The 20703-nt window shown below is 35.1% G+C and overlaps 1 protein-coding gene across 8 annotated transcripts in view; it reads left to right on the top strand.

The window, feature by feature from the left end:
- The first annotated feature begins 2537 nt into the window (after positions 1-2537).
- The window catches only part of LOC150091129 (apicoplast pyruvate carrier 1-like), a 245677-nt gene continuing 227511 nt past the window's right edge, over positions 2538-20703 (top strand). For 3 of the 8 annotated variants that reach the window (XM_090382137.1, XM_090382127.1, XM_090382093.1), the window contains exon 1: positions 11533-11681. The gene's annotated coding sequence lies outside the window, so the exon portion shown is untranslated. Of the gene's footprint in view, positions 2618-11532; positions 11736-12076; positions 12160-12357; positions 12377-20703 lie in introns of those variants that run through there. The other 5 variants (XM_090382118.1, XM_090382084.1, XM_090382146.1 and 2 more) reach the window with 4 other exon arrangements.

The raw sequence follows: 20703 nt of genomic DNA, 5'->3' as shown, positions 1-20703 counted from the left end.
TTGTTTCAGTTAGATCCAAATTCAAACCAAAACTAAAATATCTAAAGGTTGTAGTTTACTTTTGTTCTTTACTTTCCTCCAATCGTGAGATTAGGAATGATGCATTCTGCTATTTAACAACTGACAACATAAGCCATGCTGAAAATCTATAAGTGAAATTTTAGATTTGTGCTAATATTCAGTGTTATTTTGTTTTTTGTTAGTATTTTGTTATTTAGTTTAATATAAAAAATTTATAATTAATTTTCAAATTAGCCATAGAGAAAAGCATAAAAGTGGTGCTTTTAAACTCAAAATAAAACGCGCTGCTGACGAAACTCTAACAAAAGAAGTTAAAAAAAAAAAATCCAAAATTGACTTCATATTTCGCTTATCCAGAAACAGAACTAACATCAACAACAAGTCAGTATACAACTTTTGACACCGACTAAATGGGAAAAGGGCCAACAATTGAGATTGAGCAAGAGAATGACGTTCAAAACACACCGGAAGAAGAAGAATCCTCAAATAGGCCATCTCCTTCCACGGAAGAAAATGAATTTTTTTCAACGTTGAAAGAAACTGAAAATATGAATATCGAAAATCTTAAAAAAGAGAATTACCGCACCGACATTGCAAACTATGCAGAGAATTTAAAAGCAGATATGAAGACATTTATTATAAAATACGGTGCTTGCAAGCCAAAAGGAAAAATAACAAAAATATATCATTTTCGGTAAAATATTACTAAACCACTAGTAAATCTCGATTAAAAATGAACAGGCAATTGCTGTGCTACTCCAAAAAAAAAAAAAAAACTGGATTCCGTATATTGCGAGCCATGCTGGATTTTTTCTAGAAATAGATGTAACTGAACAAAAGGCATCAATGATTGGCAAAATTTGTCTACTAAAATTTAAGGATGAAAATAGCTGTAAGCACGTAGAAGCATGCATCACGAAAGAAACATGGAAAGTAAATACAGGACTTGACAGAATTATGGAAGAAAATTTGTATGAACAATGTAATTTTTGGAGAAAAGTATTAGAACGGGTAATTAAAATAAACCTGAAATTTAAAAATATATCTTGGCTAAATGCCTAAGGGTATGAAAGATTTGTTTATGCGTGGTTACTGCACTTTCATCATTTCTATTATTCAGGTAGTATGAATGCATTGTTTAATTATAGTTCATAATTGTGAATCAACCTTCAAAAAGAGTGGTCGTGGTATTGCACTGCTTTGAATAAGTACCTCTTCACCAGTGGAGAAGACTAATGTTACCTATTCTCGGTGGATATCACCACCCAGATGAAAAGTCGGAAGCTGTCCGGATTAAAAATAATATTGAAATTTTTGGTTTTGTTTTAACCACTGTACTGATAGAAAAAATCTTGTCGAGTATTAATTCAACCTCAGCGATTTTGCAAAGAACGAATATGGATATTGGTCAAGCTGCATTGGGCATAGCAACATCGTATAATCAAGTGCAAAAAATTAAGAAATGAATTTGAAAATATCGTCAAGGAAGCTTCATCTATTGCCCAGAAATGGGGCATACCTCTTTAATTTGCAAATAAACGGAGGAGATTTGTTAAGAAACATTTTGATGAACTGGCAGAGGATTACCGATTTGAAATCCCAGGGACTCAAATCTGGTGAGTATGGGCTTGGCACACCCAGGGTCCTGAGCTGGATATCATCATTCTTCTTTTTCTTGGTGATTCCCTTCTACTTTTCTCTCTCTCTCTCTCTCTCTCTCTCTCTCTCTCTCTCTCTCTCTCTCTCTCTCTCTCTCTCTCTCTCTCTCTCTCGGGGTAATTCAGAATTTTTTTTTTTTTTTTTTTTGCTGGCGCAGTATAAGCCTCAGGCTTCCTTTGTACCATATGACTAATAATAATAATAATAATAATAAATGCAGAACTGTTTTTTAAAGTTAACATTTTTTTATCGTGTTGACTTAGTGACAACAGAACTGCACAAAAGGTTTCAAGGACTAAATACAGTTTCTGACTTGTTTGCATTTCTTACTTCAACTCAATTAATCCAAATGAATGACAATTCCGTTATAAAAAACGCAGAGAATGTGCAAAAGACAATTTCAAGTGACTTTTCAAAATCAATTTCAATGCAATTACTACTTTGCGTAAAATCACTAAAAGTGAAATTTGCAAAAATTAAAACTATTCGCAAATTTGCAGAATTACTCTTAGTAAAATGCTACTATAGGCCGCCAGTAAGCAAAATAAAATTTTCCGCACTATATGTTGAATACTGATAAGCGTTAAACAATCAGAAAATAATATTGAAAAAAATTCGACACCCTCTTGAACTGCCGCCCGTAAGCGACGCTTACCTCGCCTACCCACTTGCGGCGGCCCTGACTATATGAGTGTTACTTTTTCGGAAGTGTGCTCTTAATGATATTATTTTTGACAATTCCGGTTAGTGCATCAACCACGGCACGCTCTTTCTCGAAATTAAGAATTACTGTAGTTGACAAACACCAGGGATAGCAACGTCTATGAGCGCTAGCACTGCTTAGCATAGAATCACAAGAAGCTGAAAGAATGGACGTTTCTAAATTAATTAATGACTTTGCCAATGCCAAATCTAGACGAAAACCATTATAAATCACGTAAGTCAATATATCACTTCATTTAATTTCAGAATTTATTTTGACGTTAAAAACGTTTTACTGACGTTATTCCAAAAATCTTGTAACGAAAAACCGTCATGCGAAAAGCGTTACAAAAATTTATTCCAAAGTTTAATTTATCTTCTATTGGACCAAATTTAATGAAATTTTGCACGGAGCTTCATCTTAGCTCTATACTAGAGGAAAAACTTTCAAACCTCTGAAAATTGCAGTGGTTTTTCCAGGAAAGTGGAAAATATGAACATATGATCAAGGAAACGGGATAATTGTAGACATATAACATATCGTTGGAAAGCTAAGGAATTTAGAAACAGAATTGTTAAGGTTTTAAGATACAAAATTTTTTTCGGAAACTTGGAAATGTGTTAATTCGAAAACGCATCTGGTTTCAAGTCACCTGGCGTTTTCAGATTGAATGTAATTTTTTTCTTTACAATTAAACTCTGAAGCAGGAAGAGTCCTACACATTTATGAAAACACTCTTCAACTTGGACATGCCATCAATTCTTATGATAAATACTACACGTAATGGAACAAATTTAGACAGTGTATTCAGTGTTGCCAATTTAGCGGTTTTCCCGCTAGATTTAGCGGAATTGCTTCAGGTTTGGCGGATTAAAATATGTAATAGCGGATAGCGGTTTTTTTTTAGCGGAATGAGTTTAAATGTAAAAATTTAAAATATGTTTAGCATTTTATATATTTTGGCAATGTAACATTTAAATTAAGAAATATTTTATTGATATACATCGTAAACATGGGATATCTTATTTAATAGTTTTTTTTATAAAGAGAAGAATCGGTTTTAAATATTGCAGGGACCGATTTAAAATATTTTTAAATCGGTTTTAAATATTTTTAACCACAACAATTTCAATACGTAGTTACACTCGCGGTTCATAGCTTTAAATTGTTGAATCAAATCTAAAAATGTGGAAAAAATTCTAATGAATTAGCCCCACCTTTTTTTGAAACCGTGAAGGAATGCCATTGGATTATTTTTCTTCGTCGTAATTGAATCATCTGGAGAAACAAAATTATAGCGATGAATAACCTCATCATGGGTATAATTAATGTCTCTGTAGAGATCTTTATATGCAGGCCGTCCACCACTGATGATTCTTGTACCTGACAATATTCTCTTTCTTATAATTGATAATAGAGTTGTTTTATCTCTATTTTCTACCGGAACTGAAAAAAACATCGTTTGTTAATTCTTTCGAATGCACCAAAAACCCATGGTGTTCCTATTAGTCGTCCTCTATTATTTTATTATTAGCTATACGGTGCAAAGAAGCCTGGAGCTTATGCTGCACCAACCGAAAAAAAAAAAAAAAAATTCTGAATTATTGAGAGAGAGAGAAAAAAGTAGAAGGGAATCACCAAGAAAGAGAAGAACGATGATATCCATCTCAGGACCCTGCGTATCCCAATCCCAAACTCACCAAGTGTTCCCTGGGGTTATTATATACAGTATTTTCTTTGGAAAAATGCTGATTCATCAATTTCAACTTCGATAGGTATTCCATTTTCTGAAATCCCCCCTAGTTAACTATCTTAATCAATTACTGATATCATCCAGATCTCCCTCAGATCTTTGCATTTTCCAATAACAATGGAAAATTCAAATGAATTTTTTTTATTGATATTTAAATGAAGAGCAATGCGATCTTGAGACCAATCTTACGACCAGAAGTATAGAAATAATAAATTTTGAGATAACGCTAATGTACTGTCATTAAAAAATGATTTATGTCTAATACTCTTTGTTTTACGGCAAGGTTTCTTACAACCCCATCTAAACATATCAGTTTTACATTTACTTTTTGTTAGCCGCATTTCAAGTTTGCAAACTTCATCAAAAGCTGTACTTTGCCAAATGTGATTTTTCGCCAACAAAGAAATCAAGTGATTAATATTGCCACTGCATAAATTCATCAACTCCGTTAAACGGTAGTTGTTATTTTTGACTTCTTCAGAATAAACTGCATTTGATATGCAATTTGGAGGTTTTTGTCTGGGCATAATGTAGGGTCTTAAAATATTTTATGGCGTCCATTAATAGGATTTAACCCAAATGAAAATTTAAAAAGTTGGCGGGTTAAGTGTTAAAAATAGCGGATTTTGAGCATGCGGCTAGCGGGAAGTATTATAAGAGTTGGCAACAACATTTAGTTGTGAACTAAAAAAAATCTCTTCAATGTAAAAATTATATATCCTACTTTAGTCATCACAGATCAATATTTTCAGTAACCGATATGTAATTATTATCAATAAAATAAAACCATTGTTATATTATTATCCATGAATTTTATTAATATCTGAAAATTAAAACGTTTTTAATGCCTTCCGATTACTCTTAAATGTAAAACACGTTATATATACTAGCGGCAGGACCCATTATATGCATTCTGTAAATATAAATATGAAATATATTTATATTTACAGAATTGAATATTTTTGTTTTTATATTGTACTGATAAAGATTTTAAATACACGTTTACAGTTGTAGTAGTAGTAGTAGTAGTGGCATGTGATGCAAGAAAGCAAATGTATGAGCTTATGCAGCATCAGCCAAAAAAAAAAAAAAAAAAAAAAAAAAAATCACACCATTCCCTCCAAATGCCTGTCCAGTTCCTCCTTAAATTTATTCAACCTATCAACTTCCACAACGACAGATGGAAGTTTGTTCCAGCAATTAACCACCCGCTGGCTAAAGGAAAATTTCCGCACATCTAGTCTACATCTGTCTTTTTCTTCATTTGAATTTATGCCCTGCCCCCTTAGATTCGTAATCTGAACAAGTGGAAGGATCCCATCAGAATTCAACGTGCTCAACCCATTCAAGGCCTTATATACCTCAATCAGATCACCGTGCAGGTGCCTAGTCTCCAGCCACTGCAATTTGCAGAACTTAAGCCTCTCTTGATAAGAGGACCCTTTCATTCCCCTCACCAATCTAGTTGCCCTTCCTTGTACACGCTCAAGTAAATCTACATCCTTCCTAAAATGAGGCCTCCAGACCTGTACGCAGAACTCAAGGCGTGGCCTGACCATTGCCTTATACAGAGGGATAATCACCTCCTTTTCCCTGCTAGCAAAATTCCTATATATCATTGACAAAACCCCCCATGACCTGCCCTGGCAGCCTGTCTGCATTGCTCAGAAAACTTCATATCTGCCTGCACAATTACTCCCAGGTCTTTTTCATTTTCTACCACCTTAAGTGTAGTACCACACAGTTGGTACGTTTCTCTGGGGTTACTTCTATCCATATGTAGTACTTTGCATTTGTCAAGGTTAAACTTCAGTTGCCACTTCTTAGCCCATCTGCCCAAATTATCTAGATCCTGCTGTAGTAGCACACTGCCATTACTGTCATTAACAACCCTGCCAACATTTGTATCATCTGCAAACTTCGACATTAAGCCGTATATACCTTCATCAATATCATTGATAAATATACAAAACAACAGTGGACCTAACACCGAACCCTGTGGGACTCCACTAATAACATTAGTCCAAGAAGAGCAGCACCCATTGATTACCACCCTCTGTCTTCTAGCACTTAACCATCCTTTTATCCATTGTAGCAACTTACCCTTAATACCATTGTGCTCCAATTTGTACAATAGTCTTCCATGCGCAACAGTGTCAAAAGCTTTCCTGAAATCCAAGTATATGATATCAAAATTATTTTTTGCATCCATTTCCTTTGTAACCACATCATAATATCCTATCAAATTTGTCAGACAAGACTTTCCCTTTACAAACCCATGCTGTGTCTGAATTATTGCTGCAGTCTTGTCTAGATGATCCTGCAATGCAACTTTAACCAGCGACTCCATTATTTTACCCGGAACAGATGTTAAACTAACTGGTCTGTAATTACTCGTGTCACCCTTCGATCCCCCTTTGTGAATTGGGGATACATTTGCACATCTCCAGTTCGTGGGAACCTCCCCTGAGTCCAAGGATGCTCTCATAATTATGGCTAAGGGTTTGCTTAGTTGCTTTGCCGTCTCCTTTAATATAACTGGATAGATCCCATCCACCCCAGGTGCTTTTCTTACGTTTAACTTCAACAATTTCTCTTCCACTTTGCTCTCGGTTATTACAAAATCATTAAGTATCTTGCTACAATTTGATAACCTTCTGCCATTTTCAAACCTTAATAATTCCTCACGTGTGAATGTAGATGCAAAATACTCATTCAGTTTGTTTGCTATCTGAGCAGGATCATCAACAGTCGAACCATCGATGTCAAGTGGACCGATCAGATTCATCCCCTTCCTTTTAGAGTTTATATAAGTAAAGAAATCCTTGCTGTTTTTCTTAGCATCTTTTGCCAAGGATTTCTCGTAATCTGCCTTCGCCTGCCGAACCTCCTTTGTGACCTGATTACAGATTAACTTATATCTGCCCTATGCTTCTGAGTCGCTTGATAATTTATATGCATCCCATGCGTTTTTCTTCTCTGTTACGAGTCTCATTAGTTTATTTGACAACCATTTAGGCCTAAACCTTGAACAATATTTCTTAATAGGAATGAACCTTTTAGTAGCTTCCACGATTAATTCCTTGAATGCTTCCCACTTAGAATTTACTGTTGGTAACATCGTCAGTTGATCCCACTGTACAGAATTTAAAAACTGTCGGAGACCACTGTACTCGCCTTTACGGAAGCAAAAACCCTTTCCTTTACCCCTGATAGTAGTTAAATCTTTAAGTAAATCCCACGTTAGTACACTGTGATCACTGCCACCTTTTATCTGCAAATTCCTAATACATGAATGATCACTGCTGATAACCAGATCAAGAGTATTACTTTCTCTAGTTGCCTCTCGAACATGCTGCTGCAGAAAACAATCATCCAATAAATCCACAAAAGTGTGACTAGTGTGTGAGTGCCCAACCCACAAGTTCCAGTCAATATCTGGTAAGTTAAAATCCCCCATTATAAGACATTCCGATTTACTAGCCCACTCTATTTCTCTGTACAATTGTTCATTGTACTCATTCAAGTCATTAGGCCTATAACACACTCCTACTCTTATTTTTGCTTTCGCAGTACTTATGTCACACCAAACTGACTCAACAGTGCACTGTTCATCTATATCAACTGGATGCACTTCTTTTGGTTTTATGTTTTTCTTTATTAACAGCATAACACCTCCTCCCTTCCTATCCTGTCTATCCTTTCTGTACACATTGTACTCCCCAAATTCCAGTTCGGCATTCCTTATATCTGTGTGACACCACGTCTCTGATATCCCAACAATAACCGCCTTTGATGTCTTGACCAACACTTCAAATTCATCAAATTTATTTACTATACTTCTAGCATTGGTATACATGCAAGTATACATGCACCTATTCTTATTCTTAATTACTCTAACACATCCCATATACCCACCTGTTTCACGTGACTGCCATCCGTCCCTGAAACCCCCAAACCCCTCGCTCCAGGTCGCTACTTATTCTAATAGAAGTTGTGCAAAATCACCTTCACCTCTGCCTACGGCTACTGTTAAACTATTAGTCCTTGTATCCCCCAAGCTATCAGTTTTCCGACCCACCTAACACTGCCTTGATAGCATCAGCAAATATTCTTGCCCCCTTTCTATTTAAGTGTATCCCATTCCTGTAGAAGCAGTCTCTCCTGTTAACAAGTACAGTCCAGGCTGAAAAAAATTCTATCCCTTGAGCCTTGCACAATCTTTCTAGGGCCGAATTGATCGACAAGGCTCTCATCATATACTCCCTCCTATCGTGTCTCTTCAGAATTGCAGACACTTTCAAATTCAACCCTATTTCACGGCTTTTTTTCAACAGTCACCTGTACTTGTTAAGTAATTCTGCCGGTCTGCTACTCTTAATGTCATTAGTGCCAACGTGTTCAACTATATAACCTTTTGTGCCCCTAAAAGATGATATCTGCTCTACAACGTCATCACCCTTTGCCCCTGGCAGACATACCCTGGTCCTGTTCCACCTATCCTTTTTACAAAGGATGTTCCCCGTTTCCCTGACAATAGAGTCACCAACAACTACTAGTTCCTTTGGTACCAGCGCAATCTGCCTTGTGGGTTGCCGCTGTGTTGCGTGATGACCAAGTGCAAGCTCTGGCGTTGATGTGGGTAGCTGAGAGCCTGATGGGCCCCTCAATTTAGATCTTTCGTGGGCATCCACCCTGTCCTTCAAACTCTCATATAGGCCCATAACAACGCTGAGTTGTCGCCTGATTTCGTTACACTCCTTACATCGCGCACACACAAAGACATCCCCCATGGCAATACATGTTCCGTTCCAGAGAATTCGGCAAACATTTCACAAGTTGCACATTTTTTTAGGCTGTGATGCGCTCTAGAATCGCCCCCCCTCAGTTCTCCCACGAGTCACAGCACTCCTGCCACTTTGTGCCCGTTGCTTTGCTGCTCTAGTTTGGGGCATGATATTTTAAATTAATAAGATCAATAAATTAAATTAAATTAAATGTCAATACTACGCTATCTAATAGAAACAGTGAAGCGTATTACTGTTTCTATAATTATACGTTAGAGCTACCTAGCTACCTCAATTAAAAATTTGAATTCCCTATCACTATAAACAAAAAACAATGCCTGCAAGATTCGAACGGACTAACGGTTTTATAAAGTATTAAGTATATCTACAAAAACTGTTTATATAAATAAAAATAAAAATAACCAGCGTAATTAGAACTATAAGACTACGTATTAAGTACAATATAAAATAACAATTAAGTAAATAAAAAGCAAACACATCGTTTTTTTCAGAGCCTGTAACTCGCAGCTGTATTTTCTAAAGAGAGTCAGCGCCCTCACGTGTCACCAAGAGTACAATATAATTGTATTGCTAATTTTTTTAATTTTTACCAAAACTTAATGGATCTGACGTCCTGGATTATATGGGACCGTCCCGGATTTAAATCGTTTACCCCGCAAACTGTCCCAGAAAATGCCCTAGATTGGACATGTAGCATCCATACCTAATGGCAAACATAATGCAAATCATTTTCATTATGTTTGCCGGGAACCGATGGTGCAACGAAAAGAGTTTTTTTGATAGTAGATAAGTTGTTTTTTTTTTTTGTTTTTTGTTTTTTGGTAGTTGTTGGCGCATAGGCGTCTGTGGCCATAATGCACCTCCCAAGGTTTTTGCAGTACTTTGATCCAAGCCCGAGGCGGGAATCGAACCCGCGACCTTTGGGTTTAAATAAATAAGTTGTGGACGTCAGAAAAAACACAACTTGACCGTAGAAACGCTGAAAGCTATAGTAGAAGTTAAGTGCCATTTTGCTAATTTTTGTGAAGAAATTAACGAAAAATAGCAAATAATGAAAAATTATTAAAAAAAATTCACTCCGCGGAGAATATATTTAATTATATTATTTAATTTCTATTATTTTTATTGTTAAAAGAAGTATGTATTTTGTATTATTATTTCACAGAAATACCTATATTATAGGTATTTCTGTGAAATAAAACAAATATATGTAAAAAAAAAAACAACAACAATTTTTAGGCTATATTTGTTTTTTTAAAGAAGTATGATATTTTATTTTATAAGTATAGTTCAAAGAAGTAAGTTTACATTTCGTATGTGAATATTTTTTTTTTGTATAAAAAATTTTAAAAATATATGTGTACTCATATTGTTTTAGGGGGTGGGATTGTCAAATCGATGTCCCGCATTGGAATACTAAGGATCTGGTCACTTTAACCAAAATAAATATTTTCGGTGGGGGAGCACACTAAACTTTGCATTGGGGTCCACTTTTTCTGGTTACTCCACTGGTTGAAACCCCTCGCTTTACCCTTGATGGTAGTTATATATTGCATGTATAATCACTGCTGATAATCATATCAATAGTATTACTCCCTCTTATAATCACTGCTGATAATCATATCAATAGTATTACTCCCTCTTGTTGCCTCTCTAACGTGCAGCTGTTCAATATAAAAGACAGCAAAATAATATGCCTTATTGATTGAAAGTGGCAGCTTAAATTGATTATGTACTCAAATAAAGATATTTAAATTGCGCACCTAATCAACAAAGACAAACGGAGTTGGAAAAGGGAGGTTTATTTCTTTGTTTACATATTTAATATAGATATATTTAATAATAATTTAATATTTAAATTATTATTTAAAATTTAATAAAAATTATATATAATTTTAAATTAAATTGAGTAAGTATAAATGGGTTTTTAATGTAACTCTTTAAAAGAAAAGTTTAAAGAGTCACATAGAAAAAAGATACAGTAGATGAAATGGTTTTGGTGAAAGCAAGATTAATAAATTAGGTATGACAGATGTCATATTAAATTAGAATAAATTGACAGATGTCATATTAAATTAGAATAAATTGACAGATGTCATTATAAATTAGGTATGAAAGATATCATACCTAATTTATTAATCTTGATTTCACCGAAACCATTTCATCTATTGTTTACTTCTTTTCTATGTGGCTCTTTAAACTTTTCTTTTAAAGAGTTACATTAAAAACCCATTTATATATTAAAATATGTATTGAGTATAATGATTTTTTTTTTTTTTTTTTTTTTACTCCTATTCTGTGCCAGTTCATAGTTACGATTTGGCAATTGTGTCATCTTTGTATTTAGTTTTTTGAGCCGGTAATTTTTGTCTCGCCCTCTTGACTCAAGCGACCTATTTCATTGCTAGGGTCATGACAGTGGTATTTCATTGTCAGCTACTGCAACAAATATCTCTTTTTTTTTTTTACCTACCCCGTTATTTATTTTTTTAGTGAAATTTGAAAACATTTTCGAGATAATATTCGTTTAAAATACCGATCACCACAGAGTAGAGAACCATAACACACGACTAACACAAATATATTTAATTAACTATAGAAATATTAACCTGATTGACTTCACGTAATGAGTTCCGTGGATAATATGTCTGTACAGGCTATCTGATGCACAAAGTAGTATCTTTCTACTCTGTGGTCTGCTCACTACGTCTGATGTCTATCGCTTTCTCATGCATTGGTATACCTTTCGAAATGTTGAACTTATCGTTGTGGGGATGTTGTTCATTTGAAGGTAGTTCCTAAATCAATAATCGCAGCCATATAATGTATGAGCTAACAGATACTCTGTAAAAGGACTTTTTTTTTTTTTTTTTTAGTCTTAGAAAAACGAAGGAATGTAGGGTTTCTCTGCTATTTTTTACATTGATATACAGTATATTCCGTGTCTCTTTCTTTTTTTGAAACGACAAAACCTGAAATAATTCTATATCAGATGAATGGGTGCAAATTATAATATGTTTAATGGAAACTTCATTTATTACGCATTTTATAGATAAAATGATACATAGATAAAATGATTGGTACAGATACCAAAAATTCAGTGATACGAGTAATACGCTTTTCAGCCATATCAGTCAGTTTTCGCTGTCCATATGGAAGCAGTATCATCTTATATGATGATTGGGGATGTGATTGTTGTTTCTTTTAATCAGGTTGTATGTAATTTTATTAGGCTACAGTTGAATGTAAATTAAACAAAAAAAAAAAAAAAATTTAAACACTTCAGCGTGTTATAATTACAGTGAAACAAGTGATAACTTGTTGACTCTAGTCATTGGTTTTTAGGAGCATTAGCTCCTTAGACCACAGAATAGTATCTTACTTCTCTGTGCCTTAGACCATATTACCCTGTTGCGTATTATGTCTGTACAGGTCTGTGTTAACTAATAGGCGTTTGAAAGCGTAGGTACGGTAAGAAAGAGTGCGGGGGGGGACACCAGATTAGGATTATTTTCTGTGTGTATTATCAGAAAGAATTAATTGGCGAAAAATCACAACCTAATTTTTTTTATTTATTTATTTTTTTTTATGACTTGCAGTAATGGTGCCAGGACTTTTTTGTAGCGGGGAATTGATTATCAAACTCATTGGCGCCGACTTTTGATTTTTAGTGGAGTACAGACAAAAAAAAAAAAAAAAATATATATATACATATATATTAGACAACTATGTATAAATATAGTGCAAGGGCATCAGAAATACTAGCTGTATCTGAATAAATCAGAATATTAGTCAACTTTATTATATGGTATCTATATGTAACATTGCACCTGACCTTGACTTATTACAGTAAACTTTACTAAATATCATTTTTATAGTCTTCAGTAAGAACACAATATATATATATATATATATTTAGAACTAGCAGAGTCTAGAAATGGTAACATTTCCTCCACATTTAAAGGCCATGGGAGAGTTTGTGCCTCAATCCTCCCCTCCACCCATAATCCAATTCAATGTTTGCAAGCCACAGGAGAGCAGTGTACATGCACACACTCACCAGCCGGTTTGTCATTAACAAGAAATATATTAACTGTTTTACCATATTAAAACCTTGCACAACAATACACAAATATAGTGTAGTGGTTAATAATAATAACCCCAGGGGCTCACATCTGGTAAGTGCAGGCTTGGCACACCCAGGGTCCTGAGCTGGATATCATCATGCTTCTCTTCCTTGGTGATTCCCTTTTATTTCTCTCCCTCTCTCTCTTGGGGTAGTTCAGAAATTTTTTTAGTTTTTTTGGCTGGTGCAGCATAAGCCTCGGGCTTCCTTGCACCATGTGGCTAGTAATAATAACAGTGTAGCAAAATTGTCCACCCAAATCACTCAGGCATATTTTATATAGTTGAGAGGAGAGGTCCAATATTAAAAAATTGCCAGGAACCTTTCCACTCCTAGCACCAATACCTCTCCAGAGTAGCAAGACTTAAGGTGATTCATATAAATGTATAATTTTTTCATTGCTTTTTTAAATTAAATTTCATAAAATTTACCATATCACCTTGGCTCAGTAATGGGCATCCCCAATTTTTTATTTTTTTTATGAAGGCAAGCTGACTACATGCTTTTCAGAATTAAAAGGTAAGAAATTGTTTAACTTCATAATATTAAAATAATGACATTACCAGGGTTTTGGAATTGACATCAGAATGTCATTTTGGTTTGTCATATGTATTGGTAATGTGATGTACAGTATATGCATTAGTAGCCTTCTGCACGTTATCCTGACAAGCATTCTATTTTTTAAAATTTTCTGTTTCAAGCCATGGATGGTAACAATAGTTATGAATAATTATTTCACTATGAACGTGACAAAAATCACTAGAAAAAGCTCAGCACTAAATAACAGTATTTTCTCTTCATCAGAATAATAGCATGGATAATGATGCACTCCTGAAGTGAAATAACAGAATTTCATTTAAGTGACCAGTATTGCATAATGCATTACTGGTCACTGGAAAGATATGTTATTATTATTATTATTATTAGCCATATGGTGCAAGGAAGCCTGAGGCTTATGCTGCACCAGCCAAATAAAAAAATTCCCAAGTTACCCTGAGAGAGAGAGAGAGAGAGAGAGAGTGAGTGAGTGAGTGAGTGTCAGAAGTAGAAAGGAATCACCAAGAAAGAGAAGAATGATGATATCCAGCTCAGAACCCTGTGTTTGCCAATCCCATACTCACCAGATGTGAGCCCCTGGGGTAATTGACTTGGCTTTTTTTTTTTTTTTCATTACAAAGCACCACATTCCAGCAGTAAGAGATGATGTGCTTTGAACTATAAACTAAATAAGCAGAAGTGTTTACATAAAATTGGCATACAAATAAAAAAAAAAAATGTTTGGTTTATACTCCAGTATATGACTGGACTAATATGACGATCAGAGAAGTTTACAGCTAATGTTGACAGGAATACAATTGTCAACCTTATTTAGCAGTTATATGGATTTGAATCACCATGTGCAAATCAAATGCATGTGCTGCTGTACTTCTCTGTTCGACCACTTGGATATTATCATTGAAACTTTTAAAATGTCTGTTGCTTAAGGCAATGTTTCTCAACCTTTTTTAAATTATTGCTCCCTAAAGGGCTTTTTTAGACAGTTTTTTCCCTAATCACCCCCCCCATGAAATTTTAAACAAGAAAATACTTTATAGTTACTCTCTTTATTCAATGGGATCCCTGAGCCTGATGCTTCTTAGCTAAAGGTTCAATGTTCAGTATAATGTTAGTAAGTTTAATTCTGTCTCCTCTTGAACATATATCAATTCTGTTTCTTTCCTTTGTTAATATTTTATTTACTGAACTAATACCATTTTCAGCCATATAAGACGTTGGAAAACAAAGAAGTACTTGGGCCATTTCACACCACATTGTTGGATAAAGAAGTTTAGTTGTTTTTGATCCCCACAACTCAGCCATTCCACCTTTTTTGAATTTATATTTGCATTTTTCATTACATTTTAATTCAACGAGTTCTTGAATGCCTTCACTAGGAGACCCAAAATCACATCCAAATGGATGTGATTATATGTAACATCCATGGCTCCACTTCAAAAGAAAATAAATCTAAAAATCTTTTTCATTTCACCATTTAAAGAACACAAATGATCTGAATAATTCTTAAGATCATTCTCGGTGAGAGATTCATTGATTTCAGCTAACTCTTGCATACTATGAAATTGTTTTCTCATTAAATTGCTTTCAAATATTTCCAGATTTTCATTGAAGGCTTTTAATATGTGTTTGCAGTCTATCACCATAATTAATTTCCCTTGAAGTTGAAGTGATGCTTCATTGTTTTCAAAAATTCCGAGCCATATACCGTATTTCCCCATGTATAAGATGCACCTTAATTTTGGGGCCCGAAATTTGAAAAAAAATGTATTACATAAAGTTATTGAACTCAAGTTTTATTCATCATAAAATTCATACAACTCATCACTGTCAAACCTCCCATCCATTAGTTTGTCCTCATCTGTGTCTGATGACGAATCACTGTCTTCATATATTGCCTTGTCCTCAGTTCCATATATGGCATTTGAAATGCCACACTTCTTAAATGACTTAACAACGATCTCAATCTTGGTATCCCAGGATCTTTTCACCCAGGTACAAACTTCTCCTGTAGTTGGTTTTCTTCTCTCTTCCTGCTGGTGTCAAATTGTCCCCAGAAGACTTCATCCATTGGTTCCATTCGTCTCTCATGTCAGCTTTGAAGGGTTTGTTAATGCTGACATCAAGTGTAGGTTGGAGCTGGGATGTCAAGCCTCCAGGTATGACAGAAAGATTGAAATTGACAAATGCAAAGTACTGCATATGGGTAGAAGTAACTTCAGAGGAATGTACCAACTGTGTGGTACTACATTTAGAGTGGTAGAAAATGAAAGAGACCTGGGAGTAATTGTGCAGTCAGATGTAAAGTTTTCTGAGCAATGCGAACAGGCTGCCAATACAGCCTATGGGGTTTTGTCAATGATATACAGGAATTTTGCTAGCAGGGAAAAGGAGGTGATTATTCCTTTGTATAAGGCAGTGGTCAGGCCATGCCTTGAATACTGCATACAGGCCTGGAGGTCTCATTTTAGGAAGGATGTAGATTTGCTTGAGCGTGTACAGAGAAGGGCAACAAGATTGGTGAGGGGAATGAAGGGATCCTCTTACCAAGAGAGGCTTATGTTCTGCAGATCGCAGTGGCTGGAGACTAGGCACCTGCAAAGTGATCTGATTGAGGTGTATAAGGCCTTGAATGTGTTGAGCACGCTGAATTCTGATGGGATTCTTCCACTTGCTCAGATTAAAAACCTAAGGAGGCATAAATTCAAATTGAGGAAAGACAGTTGTAGAATAGATGTGCAGAAATTTGCCTTTAGCCAGCGGGTGGTTAATTTCTGGAACAAACTTCCATCTCTCGCTGTGGAAGTTGATAGATCAAATAAATTCAAGGAGGAACTGGACAAACTTTTAGAGGGAATGGTTTTGTGAATATTTTTTTTTTATTTATTTTATTTTATTTTATTTTTTTATTTATTTTATTTATTTATTTATTTTTTGGCTGATGCTACATAAGCTCATACACTTGCTTTCTTGCATCACATGCCGCTAATACTATTACTATTACCATGGAGTACCATCAGTGGAACAGGATACCTAATTTTCTAGTGGCACTTGTTTTTACAGCAGCAAAAATGGATGCTCCAGTACAGTCAATTTCTATAGATTTTACAAAGAACATCTTGCAATTTACAATTATGATTGAAATAAAGAACATGCCATTAGAAAGGCCTTATTGTCAGCAACTGTGGATCCATCAATCTGAATAGATAATTTTCTCGTTTTTAGTTTGTCATTTAGCTGCATTTCAATGTTAGCTGACATCATTGATTCATCTTTGAATTGAATTGTTGCTCAATGGCAATGCTTTTAAAATACTAGAAGAATTTTGATGCATCACTGTTGAAATCTCTAATGCGTGTTGTATAACAGTCCCAGCAACTGTATGGTGCTCGTACCAATTTTTGCAATGATTTCTGCAATTTTATAAGATGCAATAATTCCATCATCATTTGTTTGCGTGTTCTTAAATAAGGAAGTAAGAGTGTTACGTTGCTCAAAATTCTGTTTTAAAATTTTAAAATATTGCATATGTTTACCATCTTTATCAGGATGTTTCCTCTTTAAGTAATCTAAAAGTCTTGATGGTTTCATAGCCTCATTTGAAAAAGAACTATTACACATAAGACGCATAGGCTGTCTCGAGTCGAATGGGCTTTCAATAAAACCATAAGCTAGATGTGCATCCAGATACTGTCGACACTTTTTCTTTCCAGAACTTCACATGATTGATGATGGGTTGAATAACTACAAAGAATTAAATAATAAAATATAAACTATTTTTATTTAACTTTCATAGCCCATGTCATTCACAAAAGCACTGTGGATCAAGAATAAACAACTTCCACATGGAAACAATAAATCAATACTAATTGTTGCTTAGAAAGTAGAAACAGTTTGTCTACTACAGTAGACTGAAACATTTCCTCATCACATCCATGCCTCATATATTGACCAATGAAACAAAAGAATAAATAAATACACCATGCCGACGCCAAGGTCACAGCTGTCAGAGGCATAAACGTCAAGGATTGCAGAGACATTACATCTGAAAGCACTTAGGCATTTAATGCCTACGAAAAGCAAAGGTGGTTGAATCAGGTTAAATCATGCCCACTATCTTCCTCTTATCAAAATTTCTTGCTCACTCCTGATATAATATACCCATACGTTAAAAATCAATTGTCTCAGGGGAAAAGAAAACTTGAGGGCCACAAGCCATTGTAATACCCATTATTTTTTGCCCCTTGGGGCCATTATCACCCCTGTTGAGAATGCCTAGCTTAATGAAACTAATATATTTTAAAAATAACAAACCTTCACGACATGCTCCTGGGAGGTATTGTGAATTGATTGAAGTAAAATGAATGAATCGCTTGATGATATAAATGAGCCAAAACATGGTGGAACAATTTTTAATGAAATATATGGATACAATGAGTTAAAGTTATGATACTTGAAAGCAGTCTGATTCAACCCTGCCCTCCTTATCAAGTTCTTTTGTTGTACATTCAGTGAAAAGTTATTGGTTTAGATGGTTTTTAGACCTTTTAATTTTAACACATCATATCCATGTTACATTACAAATTTAACAAATTTGGCCGCATTACAAATTGTTCAACCCTATTTTAGCTTCATTTGAATTTTATTTACTCATTATTCACAAAAAGTGGTGCAGGTTTGACATTTTTAAAAAAAAATTATTAGCAATATAATCAGTACATATTTAAAATCTCCTTGAGAGTGGTATTTGTTTAGTTTATAGTCTCCCAGTATTTTGATGAATTATTTTATAATAATGAAAAAAAAAAGCAGTATGCACTTTAAATTCACATAATTATTATCATATAGAAAAGCACATTTGATCTGGTTTGACTCAGTATCACTGAATGTCTTCCAAAGGTGGTAGTTCACTATTACATTTTGGTTTTGAAACAGAATACTATACTCAGGGCTAGTCCTAGAGTTTAGGGGTTTATAGGTTCAGGATAGCTGGTCTCCTTACTGGGACTTGGGGGTGAGGGCATTATTTGAATTTTGGCTCTTTTCAATTTGGGCTTAGTCTCCTCCAAGGACTAGCTCATACTAAACCTTGTAGCCTGGTGTAATTTGTATCTACCCTAGTGTTTAACTAGGCAAAATGTTCCCTGGAAAAATCCCAAAAATATCTGGGGATGGGGGCAAGGCAATTCAGGCAAGGCAAACTTCTTATTCCTTTTCCACAACATTAATTCTCATACCCAGAGTAACCCCTTCCCCTCCAAAAACCATCTGTGGTGTTTGCTAATGGTTATAGTTCACCATTATCTTTAGTCTTTGCTAATGGACTGCTGCACTTTGTACCTTGGTATGATTTATGTGTAATCCTGGATGCTTAAGTGGTAACATTTTTCGCATAAAAACAACAAACAAACAATTAGTATAGCTTCATACTAGTGACAGTACTGCTCTATTTCTTTTGTTGCAGACATTATGATAGAATAAAAAATTATCAGACAACTAGATATTTCATCCATACACCTATTATTTTGTTTTGGTGCACTTTATGTACCAACAGTTCATATATATAATTCACTGAATTATACAAATGTTGAGTTGTGAATATCTTCACAACGAGTTGTGAAGATATTCACAATATGAGATATAATCAAATGATACATTAAAACTACCTTGATAGTAGAAATAATGTGTGTGCATTACCCATGCATAAATAAATTCCTTTATGAATTATATATATGAAGGGCATTATCTACATCAGCATGTTCGAGAGGCAACTAGAAGGAGTAATACTCTTGATCTTATTATCAGTAGAGATTCTTCATGCATTAAGAATCTGCAGATAAAGGAACCACTAGGTGGCAGTGATCACAGTGTGCTGAAGTGGGATTTACTCAAAGAGGTAACCACCATCAGGGGTAAAGGGAAGAGTTTTTGCTTTCGTAAAGGCAACAATGGTCTGAGATAGTATTTAAATTCTATACAGTGGGACCAACTGATGATGTTACCAACAGCAAATTCAAAATGGGAAGCATTCAAAGAACTTATCTTGGAAGCTACTAAGCTTTACATACCAACTAAGAAATATTGTTCAATGTTTAGGCCTAAATAGATGTTAGATGAACTAATGAGACATGGCAGAGAAGAAAATGCATCGGATACATAAATTAATCGGTGACACGGAAGCCTATGATAGATATAAGCTGGTCTGTAACCAAGTCACAAAGGAGATTAGGCAGGCAAAGGCAGATTATGAAAAATCTTTGGCAAAGGATGCAAAGAAAAACAAAAAATAGTTCTTTTCCTATGTAAACTCTAGAAGGAAAGGGATGAATCAGATTGGTCCACTGGGTATTGATGGTTCAACAGTTGAGGATCCTGCTCAGGTGGCTAACAAACTAAACGAGTATTTTTCATCTGCATTCACACATGAGGAGTTATTCAGGAAGAGGAATGCTGGAGGATAAGTAAACTCTGGCTGGGAGCTAGATGATTTTGTAATAACTGAGAGGAAAGTGGAGGAGAAATTGTTGGGGATAAACATAAAAAAGTCACCCGGGGTGGATGGGATCTATCCAGTTATATTAAAGGAGGCAGCAAAGGAAGTAAGCAAACCCTTAGCCGTAATTATGAGAGCTTCTTTGGACTCAGGGGAGGTACCCATAGACTGGAGATGTGCAAATGTGACCCCAATTCACAAAGGAGGATCAAAGGCTGACACAAGTAGTTATAGACCTGTGAGTTTAACTTCTGTTCCAGGAAAATTAATGGAGGCACTGCAGGATCACCTAGACAAGACTTCAGTTATAGCTCGGACACAGCATGGTTTTGTTAAGGGAAAGTCTCGCCTGACCAATTTGATTGGACACTATGATGCAGTCACAAAAGAACTGGATGCGGGGAATAACTTTGATATTATATATTTCGATCTTAGAAAGGCTTTTGATACTGTTGCACATGGAAAACTGCTGCACAAATTGGAGCAGTGTGGCATTGGAGGCAAATTGCTGTTATGGATAAAGGGATGGTTGAGGGGGAGAAGACAGAGAGTGGTAATCAATGGACACTGCTTATCGTGGACTAA

Source organism: Mastigoproctus giganteus, chromosome 1 (genome assembly GCF_048544385.1).
Source record: "Mastigoproctus giganteus isolate SK-2022 chromosome 1, ASM4854438v1, whole genome shotgun sequence".
In the NCBI taxonomy this organism is placed as follows: domain Eukaryota; kingdom Metazoa; phylum Arthropoda; class Arachnida; order Uropygi; family Thelyphonidae; genus Mastigoproctus; species Mastigoproctus giganteus.
Note: the sequence above shows the minus strand (reverse complement) of the source record. Positions and strands in the feature narration are given on the sequence as shown.